Source organism: Schistocerca gregaria, chromosome 2 (genome assembly GCF_023897955.1).
Source record: "Schistocerca gregaria isolate iqSchGreg1 chromosome 2, iqSchGreg1.2, whole genome shotgun sequence".
NCBI lineage: Eukaryota > Metazoa > Arthropoda > Insecta > Orthoptera > Acrididae > Schistocerca > Schistocerca gregaria.
In genome coordinates, this window is record NC_064921.1 from 501410512 (window position 1) to 501423346 (window position 12835).

Here is a 12835-nt window from a genome sequence, read left to right on the forward strand (position 1 = left end):
GCCCCTCCTATCCGCATCCTCAACTGATGATGACACGGCGGTCGGATGGTCCCGATGGGCTATTTGTGGCCTCAAGACGGAATGCTTTTCTCAACAGTACACTTACATGAAATACGTCACTGTAGTACTCTGTAATCAGCAATGCATTTGTAACTGAAAATAAGTAGAAGTAGTGTTCTGTGGAACTCCATGTTCAGCAATGTGGGAAGAAAGGCGTGCACCGAAACACTTGAGCGTGCACCAACGATGTAATCTGTCGTCACATATGTCACAGATCGGCGCCAGTCTTGATTCTCAGACATGACTTCCACGTTCTATGATGAGGCGCGCACGTCCAGCACCTTGTTGCTTACTCGTGGTTCCGCCGTCCGTCAACCAGTTTTCATAGACGTTCATGACACTAGCACGCCAACGGCCATTCATCTTCGTCGTTTTCAACAGGGCGTTACCGTAAGAGAGCGAAAACATGTAACAGGACACAGAGAATGCTCCACTGAACAATTTGAGGTACAGAACCTGTGGTCGGAGAAGCCAGCTTGAGGAGATTTGCAAGTAAACTTGTCTACCGCTTTGTCTAGCATTACTGTTTTCCAGCTTATTCACAATTAACATCCGCACGGGTTTACACGTACTGTGCTGTTTATTTACATGCACATTCTCTATCTCCTGCAAGGAAACAAGGAGGGCGAGCCTGATTACCTGGAAGTCATGATGCAAGTTTTGTTTACTTTACTTGACCATACGGTGACTATGTTGTATGGGATTTACATTGTTCCATGACAGAATGTGTTATGAACCAACGACGGACCCATTCGTTACTCAGTGCTATTCAGGGACGTACAGTACAATACAATTGAGCAGTACCGGTGCAGTATTTCCTGATCGCTGGATTGAAATGGGAGGTCCTATTCCATGGCCTGCGACGTAAAAAATGGTTTACATGGCTCTGAGCACTATGGGACTTAACGGCTGAGGTCATCAGTCCCCTAGAACTTAGAACTACTTAAACCTAACTAACCTAAGGACATCACACACATCCATGCCCGAGGCAGGATTCGAGCATGCGACCGCAGCGGTCACGCGGTTCCAGACTGTAGCGCGTAGAACCACTCGGCCACTTCGGCCGGCTCCTGGGACGTCACCTGACCTGAATACAATTGATTATTTCCTATGGGGATATCTAAAGTCATTTGGGTATGAGACTCCAGTATATACGGAGATGGAATTCGTTGCCAGAATTGTAGCTACCTGTGATGTGATTCGAAACACAAGGGATATTTGTCAGAGTTCGTCAGAATCTTGTTCGTCGGTGTTATGTTTGCATTGAGGTTGATGGTCGTCAGTTTCAGCTCATTTTGTAAGATACAATACAAATGGTAAGTTCATTGTGTCAATGATTATATTTGCAGTTAACTAATGTAAATGAAAATGAACACAGTACTGAGATTTTACTCCTATTAACTCCTCAAGCTGGGTTCTCCCACCCGAGGTTCCCTACCTCAAATTATTCAACGGAGTATCCTCTAGTTCTGTTAAATTTTTGAGCCCACTTACGGAAACATCCTGTATACGCTCGTTCCCATGCGCCGAATCAGAACAACCTGCTCTATTTCAAAGCCGCTTTTGACAGTTATTACCCTGCTGGTAGCCCGTATCGTTGCTAGAATATTTTCCCACTCGTCTGTGCTCCACCGATGTTTCCCTATATCTGTGCCTATCAGTCTCTTAAAATGCGTAGAAACGAGCAATAGGTATAGAAATTCGTATATCCTGAAATACTAATAAGTTTCATTATTGTTGCGGTCTTAAAGCAGACAAGACCTACACTTTTTGTTTGTACCATGCGTTATTAAGGCGGTTATGTTTGTGTTCTCTCATGTAAGCGTGGTGACAGCACCTTCGATTGTTTGAAAGCAGTGTTGAACGTTAGAGTAACCGGAGTTCGCCTGTGTCACGTCGAAAGATAGTTCTCGATGTTGCCTGCGCCGCTTGAACGTTTACGACGCTGCATAAAAGCCTCAAACTCGTCGAGGAACACTTTACAGCAGTGAAAGCACGCGATTACTGCCTGCACACCCTGTGCACCTGTCTCTCTTTGTACTGTTTTCTGTTTTATTTTTAAAGGCGTTAAGCTGTTCTGATTTACTTTACTGCCTTTACACGATTTATACTACATGAAATGCGAACAATGAGTGATGGCATTACTGCTATTTCACTCCGTATACGTCCTTAACAATCAGCAGGAAGATGAGACAACAGGAATACAGCCTATACATTTGCACACGTTGTACTGTGACGAATGCTAAGTGCGCAACACTGTAGGCAACAGCATTCACTGATAGTACGCCTATCAAAATATTTGTTTACCAGTGTAAGAATTATCTGTGCTATTCGCAGAAAAAGAAGTGCTGTTCGTACAACGTAAATAATAACATACGTTCATCTCTGGTACGTCCATGTTTTATACAGCATATCAATGCTTTCCAGTTAAATTACTTCCGTAGTATAACTCTTGTAGCGTCGTTGCGTCGGTGTTTCATGATAATTCAGAGATAAATCCATTTCCTTATTTTCAAATAGTTTTATTTGAGTTGTTCAGTTTGATTGTCTGAGCTATATACGTAGCATATACAAACTTTCGACCTGTTTGCACCTATTGTGGCCATTTCTCGCAACGTCGTATGCAAGCCTCTTGGTCCTTGTATAGATCTTCTTTCAAAATTCTTCAACTTATTTGATTTTACCATACCACAGCGGGTCTTCATTTTTTTCTCTCGTACTGAGGTTCTCAACAAAATAATCTTTTCGGCCATCATTCATCCCACAATCTCCCAGACGCCCGTACCATTTTAAACACAGTTTTTGCAGCTCTTCGCTGATTTATGAGCGAGTTATCACTCACTTCCTGATTTCTTTATTTGGCATCTTCTCTCGCCCTGAAACTCTACAACTTCTTCCCCCAAAATCCATTTGCATGACTTCAAGTCTTCTTCTGTCTTGTTTCGCCTATTCGAAGGATTCTACTCCATGGAAATAAATGCCTAGTGTTCTTGATTTATAAACCAGTTTCTGCCTTTTCTTAAGTTTTCGTTCACATGATATACTTGGTTCACGTCCACAGACTTCTTGTTGACTGCTGGGAATTTTACCAGATATCGTCTAATATTTTTCTTTGAATTTGTTCTCAATAATAACAGTTAAAAATTAATACTTCAATAAATAAAGTGCTCATCAAATGTTGTGAGCCACCCTGCTGCCCCGGACGGTCACCCACCCAAGTGGCCTTTTCTCGCAACGCCCTACGGTGCTTAATTTCCGTTTTCTGTTGGTATCCGGTGTATCCGACGCGGCAGTCATTACTCTGCGGATCACAAGAAGTGGTCACCTGTGGACTGAATGTAAAGGTAAACCTGCATCTAACTGTATTTCAGTAAAGGCGCTGCCTCTCCAATCGTGAACGGACAATGCAACGTCTGTACGTCGTTCATAAGTCGAGAAATCACTTCAAGATTGGGCCGCTCGCGCATTGTTCCTTTAGGGCACGGGGGATTCCCAGCTCTGGAAATTGCCCGTCAAATTGGCGAACACAACAGTGACAGCGACGTCATTCAAATATCCACGCTATCGCGGTATAAAAAGCGATGAAGATCTGCTTTTAGGGGCTCCCCGCAGTCAACACCATCAGCTACAAACTATGGCTGGTAAGAAATATGACAACAGTGCAATGGAATTACTCACTGCCTTTTCGGAAACCACTGGCAGAGCTGTACCGACCCAGACAGTGATTTGGTTGTGAACAACTGAATAAATTTCCTAGAATCACGCCGCTCAAAGAAGGTGGGCAGTGAAATTTGGTCTCATCGTGGATGAGAGCAGAATATCTCTGGTATATGACGATCTTCCTTCAACAATTACCGAATCAATCCTGTTTTCATATCCAAGAATAGTTGCTACCTATACCTTTCACCAGGTCGTAGATCTGACAACGGCAAAATGAATTGAGACTTATCGCTTACCACCACAAAGGGCTATTCAGTGTCGCATGTTGACTCTGTAACAAGTCATCCCTTGTAAATATAGTTGTGGGTCAGCGGTAAACGACCCATGGAAACTCTAGATCTCATCCCAGTAACCAGGGACCCATGGAATATCACAATAAGGCTGCTCAAATCATAACCAAGCTCCCTCTATGTTTCGCTCCTGGGACGCAAACATCCCCAGAAGTTGTAAACAGTGCGAAACAACACTCATCTAACATAATGATATTATTCCATCGCTCCACAGTCCAGCTTTTATAACTTTGGTACCACGTTTTCTGTTATGGGCATTTGCGTCAGTGACAAGTGGTTTTGCAATTCCAGCTCACCCTGCAGTTCCCTCCTATTAAGCTCCCATATTATGTTTTGATGCTTGCAAGGTTCGCGAGTGCGACGTTCAGTTCTGCTGTGACTTTTGCCACTGTCATCCTATTTCTTTTCGTTACATTCCTCTTGAATGACAGTCGTCACGATCACCGAAAACACACTTTCGTCCGTGTTGTGACTTAGCGGATGGTGTTTTTCCGCTTTCTGCATATGTCTTGAAGCGCCCACCGTAGAAACACCACCAACAAAAAATGTGCTCACGTTCGACTTCACTTAGCTCCGACATAATGCATTCACAGCTACACAGAACTCTATTCTTACCACGATTGACACTTCCAGCGTGTTGAGAACACTGCTCAGGAGCCGTTCGTGGTCAAATACAACTGCGCAACCCTGCAGGCTTAGCTAGAATTTACATTTATGTACAAGTACGTATTTCTCGCGCGGTTTCCGTATTTTTCTCCACTCCCTGTAGCCTGGGACAAATTAATCCTACATAACTAGAACACACTCTGCTTCATCTTCGTGAAGTAAGTGGCACCAATATGTTCGATCCCCAGGTCACTTTACGCATCGCGTAAGTAAAGACCTGCTTCGCATGTTCCCTGCAAATATTTTTTATGAAAGTGTAGACGAACCAGCTATATAAACGAGAAATTAAGATGCAATACGAAGCAGGAGGTGTACAAATCAATTCCAAGACGACATAAAAGGAAATGTAATCTGCGGGGTCAGAGCAAAGAGGTAGTCAACAATAAGAAACAGGAGCTGCCTGAAACTGGTAGAAGGTGACGTTCGAGCTTGGAAACGATAGACCGCCACCGACAAAGCGACAGTACTGCAGCTCTGCGGCTTCCCTGTCAGAAATATTGGAAGAGACTATGAGACTTCGAGTTGAATTAAGTACAAAAGTTTAGGCAATATTCAGGGTGTTACAAAAAGGTACGGCCAAACTTTCAGGAAACATTCCTCACACACAAATAAAGAAAAGATGTGATGTGGACATGTGTCTGGAAACGCCTAATTTCCATGTTAGAGCTCATTTTAGTTTCGTCAGTATGTACTGCACTTCCTCGATTCACCGCCATGATTTCATACTGGATACTCTAACTGTGCTGATAGAACATGTGCCTTTACCAGTACGACACAACATGTGGTTCATGCACGATGGAGCTCTTGCACATTTCAGTCGAAGTGTTCGTACGATTCTCAACAACAGATTCGGTGACCGATGGATTGGTAGAGGCCGACCAATTCCATGGCCTCCACGCTCTCCTGACCTCAACCCTCTTGACTTTCATTTATGGGGGCATTTGAAAGCTCTTGTCTACGCAACTCCGTTACCAAATGTAGAGACTCTTCGTGCTCGTATTGTGGACGGCTGTGATACAATACGCCATTCTCCAGGGCTGCATCAGCGCATCAGGGATTCCATGCGACGGAGGGTGGATGCATGTATCCTCGCTAACGGAGGACATTCTCAACATTTCCTGTATCAAAGAGTTTGAAGTCACGCTGGTACGTTCTGTTGATGTGTGTTTCCATTCCATGATTAATGTGATTTGAAGAGAAGTAATAAAATGAGCTCTAACATGGAAATTAAGCGTTTCCGGACTCATGTCCACATATCATTTTTTTTTCTTTGTGTGTGAGGAATGCTTCCTGTAAGTTTGGCCGTACCTTTTTGTAATACCCTGTATTACGGTATCATCAGTTTTATTCTATTCTATATATGAGTTTTCATGCGACGATTTCAGTTTCTGTCTCTTTACAAAGGTCGCACCTACACATGTTGTATATAAAAAGGAGATGCGGAAATGAATAAGTAACTCGAAAATGCTGAGGTGTAAACCGAGTCAAATGCGTACTTCTTGTCCACTTTATGGGCAACAGCTTTTCGCTGTTTTCATGTTTTAATAAGCCGCTCCACTTTCTTTTGCCATAGCGTCATTCATCGCATTTTATCGCGTTCGTTTTTGTGCCACTCTTCTGTCAACTTCACTTCTGGTAACACTCATTGTTTAAAGTTACCTTTCCCTAATTTCACGTTATTGCTGCGCTTCTCATGAACGCAAATAAATGGTGTTTTTTTCTGCAGTAGTTACGTCAGTCCAATTTATAAACGTTGGATTTTACATTAGATTTAACTGATAAGATGCTTGTCGCAGCGAATGTAATTAAAAATATATAAAATTCCTGGTTAGCTGTAGAGAGGGCCTGGAGGCCCTAGTCTTTCCAGGCTAAATACAAAAATAAACGATGTGGAATAATGACTGGCTCAGAGCAATAGAACAATGACGGAAGGATAACAGTATACAAACTTACTGTAGACAACTTTGAATCGTTAGGTGAAAAGTGATATTGAATTTAGGAAAGATGGCCTTCTACATCCAGTGGATTCCTCCAAAGAACACTAATGGACGTTCTGCCTACTCAGTATAAATGTGAGTCCTCTGCACCCTTTTCCCCAGCATTTTGCCAGCTCTTGTTTATATCGTTCATCATTTCAGAGAAATGAAGCACACTCCCTTGCCTTACCTCCACTGATGGTAGTGGAACAGAATACCTTGGTCTTCTTCGGTCTTTCTGTTTTTTGGGAAAAATCTTCATGTTCAGAGTTTAGTTGTTGCTCCACAGGTTCCATCGGCAGACTTGAAGATGTATTAAATTTTCTGCAGTACAAAGACAGAAGTGATAGTGTAGCAGTGTATGTTTCTTCGAAATACCAAATTTCATTGCAATCTCTGTGTATTCTAACCATGCAGCAGCAAGTGCCAAAATCCATAAACTGATGAATCTTTCTGATTGTTTATTTGTCGGACCAGGCGCTCGCGCCCTAATTCTCCGCCGTCCCATCTAACATGTATATATGACCCATGTTGGTTTTAACGCACTTATTCTTATTCCTGTGTGTGCCTCCAGAACTCGTTTCTTTCTTGACTGGTGCAAGAAGAACAGTGTCGCATTCTGATGCACTTAGTTTTGCATCAAGACTTCATCTTCTTCATCAGATTTATCAGACTCTATGTCAGACTAATCTGGATGAATTGGTTGGTTGGTTGTTTGGGGGAAGGAGACCAGACAGCGAGGTCATCGGTCTCATCAGATTAGGGAAGGACGGGGAAGGAAGTCGGCCGTGCCCTTTGAAAGGAACCATCCCGGCATTTGCCTGGAGCGATTTAGGGAAATCACGGAAAACCTAAATCAGGATGGCCGGACGCGGGATTGAACAGTCGTCCTCCCAAATGCGAGTCCAGTGTCTAACCACTGCGCCACCTCGCTCGGTGTCGTGGATGAATTCTGTTGACCAAATCAACGATCTCTTCATCACTGCATTGTGTAACTGGAGTCAGTTCACACAGTTACTGCTCGTCGCGATGCCCAGTGACAACAGAAAGCTTTGGTTTGTTTACCATAACAAACAAAATCATTTTTAAATCGGAACTTAACGCTTCCATTAGATAAAGCGCTTCCAAATTAGCCTAGCGCGATATTCGTTTTATTCGTTTAGCGGTATGTATTCACAGGGACAATAAAACATGAAGAACAAGCAAAAATTGAGCAGCGAATCAGTAGCGCTGGATGCGGTAGCAAACGGCGGGTCAGGGCGGTGCCGTGGCTGCTGGAGTACTGGTCTTTGACTGTTCCTGTCAATAAACACTGATAAAACGAATATTGCCTTAGACTAATCTGGGACCGCTCTATCGAATGGGACGGAAGAATTAACTTTACAAATAATTTTATTTGTTTCGGAAAACAAACTGACGCTTTCTGTTGTCGCTGGGCGCCGTATGAAAGACGTGCCGAGAGCTAATTGTTTGAACTGACTCCAGCTACACAATGCAAAAACGAAATTGGAAAACTGCAAACATCCGCTGAAACACCGGAGAAAATGCGCCTGACGACTGTTAGGATAGCCAACCTGTACAGTATAAAAATTTGTATATGTATGTACGTTCAACCTCTTCTCCTAAACCACTGGATCAATTTCAACCAAACTTTGTACCGTATCACTTATTGTCTGCGAAGGATCACGGCGGAGGAAAGAACGCCTACTTCCCATAGGGGTAGGGGTGAAAAAATAGTTCTCCTTATTGTGAAGTACACAGAAAATCAGGTGACAAATGAAATTTCCTGCAGAACCATCGTGTTTGCCGTTAGTATTGAAATGCGTTACAGGTGGTATTCGGACGGATCACCATGGCTGTGCAGTGACAGGGGGGTGGGGAGGAGGAAGAAATGGATGCTGAGACGTGGGACGAGGACAGACAGATGAGGCAGTGGCGGTGGTTAGAGAGGGAGGTGGAGAATGTGGAGAGAGAGGGGATGAGGAAATGGACAAAGAGAGGGAGAAGGAAGAAATGGTCACAGAGAGGGGGGAGGAAGAGGGATACTGGAAGAGGAGGAAAGAGGAGGTGGACTAATAGAATATTGAAATAAGTAAATACCTGGGCAACGTCGGATTTCTCAGCTGTTGGACGTCCACGTTACTGAAATGTGGACAAGAAGTATATCTACCTCCAAAAACCATAAAACGTACCATAACTTACACTTTATATGATTCTCGAGGGAAAGTATGCGAAAAACGGATTATCAGTTGGTGGCTGTGCGTAACCCAAGTTCGACGCTTCTTTCTGAATAAGAACGACTTCTGAGGTGGTGGTTTGGTTGGAACTTAACAGCACTGCTTAAATTCACTTACGCTTTCAGACTATATGACATTGTGATGATATATATTTCATTATGTCTCCACATGTCCTCCTACGGAAACCTCATGATGTTGTTTAACGAGCCGGCCGTGGTGGCCGATCGGTTCTAGGCGCTACAGTCTGGAACCGCGCGACCGCTACGGCCGCAGGTTCGAATCCTGCCTCGGGCACTGATGTGTGTGATGTCCTTAGGTTAGTTAGGTTTAAGTAGTTCTAAGTTCCAGGGTACTGCAGACCCATAGTGCTCAGAGCCATTTGAACCATTTTTGAACAGAAAACACTATAGACAGTTACCGGAACTACATGATACTCGCATCTGGTGTAGTTTGATATACAGTGCTTATTAAAAGGCACGGGCACGCCTTCAGGTCACTTTTCTTGCACTCAGAAGTAGGAAATATGTTATTTGCACATTGATCCGGAAAATCTCTGTTTATATCCATGTCAGAACCATTTTCTATAGCTTATAATAGAACGTAAAAGTTGGCTGTGTTTCCTGTATGTAAAGCAACAAACATTCATCACACTAACATTCATCTCAAATCAAGTACTTCGTCAGCCTTCCGAAGACGAAATTGATGCTGAAGCAAAAACAACAACTCAGTTTCGATATTCGTAAGACAGGAAAATCTTTGGGCATCAGAGTATGTAATGACGACTTCCGGCTGCGCGGAAACGCAGTAAATAACTTTGGTATGAGTCAGAACTTCCGAATGACAGCGAGAAAGAAGATCTTCTCCTGATGAGTTGTACTGCATGCAGTGAGTAACAAGGTCTCCATTATTCTTTTACATTTTGCGCGAAAGGCTTTTGATGAGTCCTGTTATTTGCGTTATCCGTTAACACAGTGTAAACATTCTGGATATACTATAGCCGCAGAATTTACTTTGGTTAGTTTTCGCGAATCTTAGCGTGTGTAGCGACCAATCGGTATCTCGACACGTGTTGTGGCCCAAATGGACATTCCTGTTTCCCCTGCTCGTTCTTTATTTCCTTATACCAATTTTCTAAGTTTTCAATGTTTTCTTCTAATTATAATCATTGTACAGAGTTCACGAGACTTGCGTTTTCAGTAACACGTGATCACGGGTTGTGCACCTTTAGCATTCGGAGATGTGTATGCTTACACTGTGATTAGAAGCCCCATTGCGTTTCTCAGTACAGATTTATTCAAAATTGTAGTTACTAATTTCGCATATCCTCCTCCTCATATTTCCGTAATCCACAGCCTATCTTATCCATAGTCATATTTTGGCTACTTATATGTATCTTATACACATCACGCACATAAATGTTCCTTCCTTCAGTATTTTAGGTAAGTTTGTAGCTACATGAGTCAACGAGATGCGAGACAGGTGCACAGAGAGATTTCATGATGCAAATGATTTTAATTCCTTTGGTGGTTATGATTTCGGTATATACAGAGGATTGTTAATACGACTAAGTAATGGGGTTTATTCACTAATGGAAGTAGTGTTGATTTCTAATAGGAAAATAAGAAAGATTCAGCCTGTAAAAGCAATCATGAGGAACACACAAGGACAGAATGTACCAGCGTACCACATGAAACTTTCCTAGGTGACATGTTCAACCTGGTACGTACATCAGTCTGTGTGCTGTAGCAGTCTCCTGAATCCGATGAATGAAGCTTCGGTATTCACAGCTTCCTCTCAGTGAATCTATCAAACTGTGTTCGCAATTCTTGTAACAAGGGCGTAGCAGGCAGCTAAAATTTTAATGACGTCCAGTTAAATCCACTTTAAATTCAACAAGGAGGTTCGTTTCTCGAGAGAGACTAAGTTGGAGAAAGCAGCACTCTTCAGTTCTTGTAAAATGGTAGGATATAGCCCATAAACAAAAATGATCCTCATATCTGTCTCCATCTACACATTTATAAATCCATTAATACTTCAGGATTGAGTCGGTAGATAAATAATGTTTTATTACATTAGTAAATAACATTTTTTTAATTTAATTCGCTGTAACTGTAGTAGTGGTCATAATATGGTCTCTGTAACGACGAAGACGCTGTCTGCGTCGTATTGTCATGGAACATACGAAACTTTTGTACCAACACTAATAATAACGCCTCGAACAAACGTTAACTTCTTTACAGTCAGTAACTATACTATCATGTCTTCTTACCCACACAAGCAAGGTAATGAGAATACTGAAAAGACAACGGTTAAATTTTGTTTCATCACGCATACCATCCCAATGTATCTCGGATGTACTTCTGTGCGGTGGAAGTATATCGTATGGTTTCACAGTTTTCCACAACACGGCCGCAAACGCACTCTGTATCTTACCTCTTCAAATAATTCTAATGAAGTTAGGTCTGGAGAACTAGGACGTAAGGGAATCTAACCATTCCTTCGTACGTGTCATGGAATCTTTTATTAAAAGGCTACCGGCATTAACACTGAAATCGCATGCAACTTTATTTGACGCTAGCGAATCTAGCAGTGCTTCGCAACTGATAAATATGTATGGGGATCGGATATGTGTCATAATCTGGGGTATCCCTGGGAATTGTCAGGATGCAAATTTCAACTTCCCCTTGTGACTTTGCCCGCTTTGAAGGTAATCCGAAATTATAATAACTAATATAGAATTTGTTTTCGCTTTCAATGCTTTCAAGGGTTTCCTTTAAATTTGAGGTACACAAAATTTCCGAATTTCAGAACATACAACGCTTTTAGTTTTTGGGTACTGTGTGGTAAAAGTATACACTGGTTTTCCGAACCACAAGTTTGGAAAAAGGCGGCATACAGGCGACCCTGCTAAAAAGTCTGATCATAAACTGATTACAAAGAATTTGAACGTCAGACCTTACGCGTTGTTTGTTGTTACTGCAATCGAATGGTTCATGGTTCAGTCGGTTGGGCTCATTCCCGTACGAGTATGGATAGTAGCTTCAATGACGTTATTTCACGCAGTTTTAATAAGCAAAGTTAAAACTTCGAACGATTCAGGTAGCAGTAGTCTAATCGTAAGCCGATAAGCCATAAATAGAACTTTTCTGATATATAACTTTTCTGTTAAAACAGACTTCGAGGAAGGAAACAAGACAGCACATTATTGTGTATACAATTTTTGTTTAACGTTATTTACTTGGAGAAACAATATATACGGGATAAGCAATTTGTCTGTTTAAATATCCTGTATAAGCAGACTGCGAGACAGAAAATAATAACGCACATTTTTCACAACAAGTAGAAGACAGCACAGTATTTTCTTTCTCGCAGTCGGTCTTAACAGAAAACCTGTACATTATTCGACTACATGCGGTCGAATAAAATATATACTTTTGTGAACGTTGCTGTAGTCTACATTCTATGGAAGCGGGTAGTTGAACATCACATGAAGGCAAGGAATTAGCGCCGTTCGTTTCTTCACGTGTACTTGGTAAATTCGGAAACATGAACGACGTTATTACCAAATGTGTCCAAACAATACAAACGGTGCTGTTATTTCTTGGCTGCCGGTAGACGTCGATGGGAGGAAGAAGAAAGTGTATGGGGCAGCTTCTCTGCGAAAACCACCGTTATCGAACCGTGCGCCAAGAGGTGGTCCTGCTTCATGGTAACGCACGTTCCAGTATCGCAAATGTAACGCAGAAGTTACGCCAACCCATGTGGGAGACACTGGAGCACCCGTCCTATAGTCTTGATCTTTCCGCATGCTATTATCACATCTTCTGTCCCTTACAAAAGGCCTTGAAGGGTCGACGATTCCTGTCGGACGAGGATGTGCAGCAGG

The 12835-nt window shown here is 42.4% G+C and overlaps 1 protein-coding gene across 1 annotated transcript in view; it reads right to left on the reverse strand.

Moving 5' to 3' along the window:
- The window catches only part of LOC126328409 (GATA-binding factor A-like), a 298660-nt gene that overhangs the window by 74650 nt on the left and 211175 nt on the right, over window positions 1–12835 (reverse strand). The gene's annotated exons all lie outside the window — the stretch shown is intronic.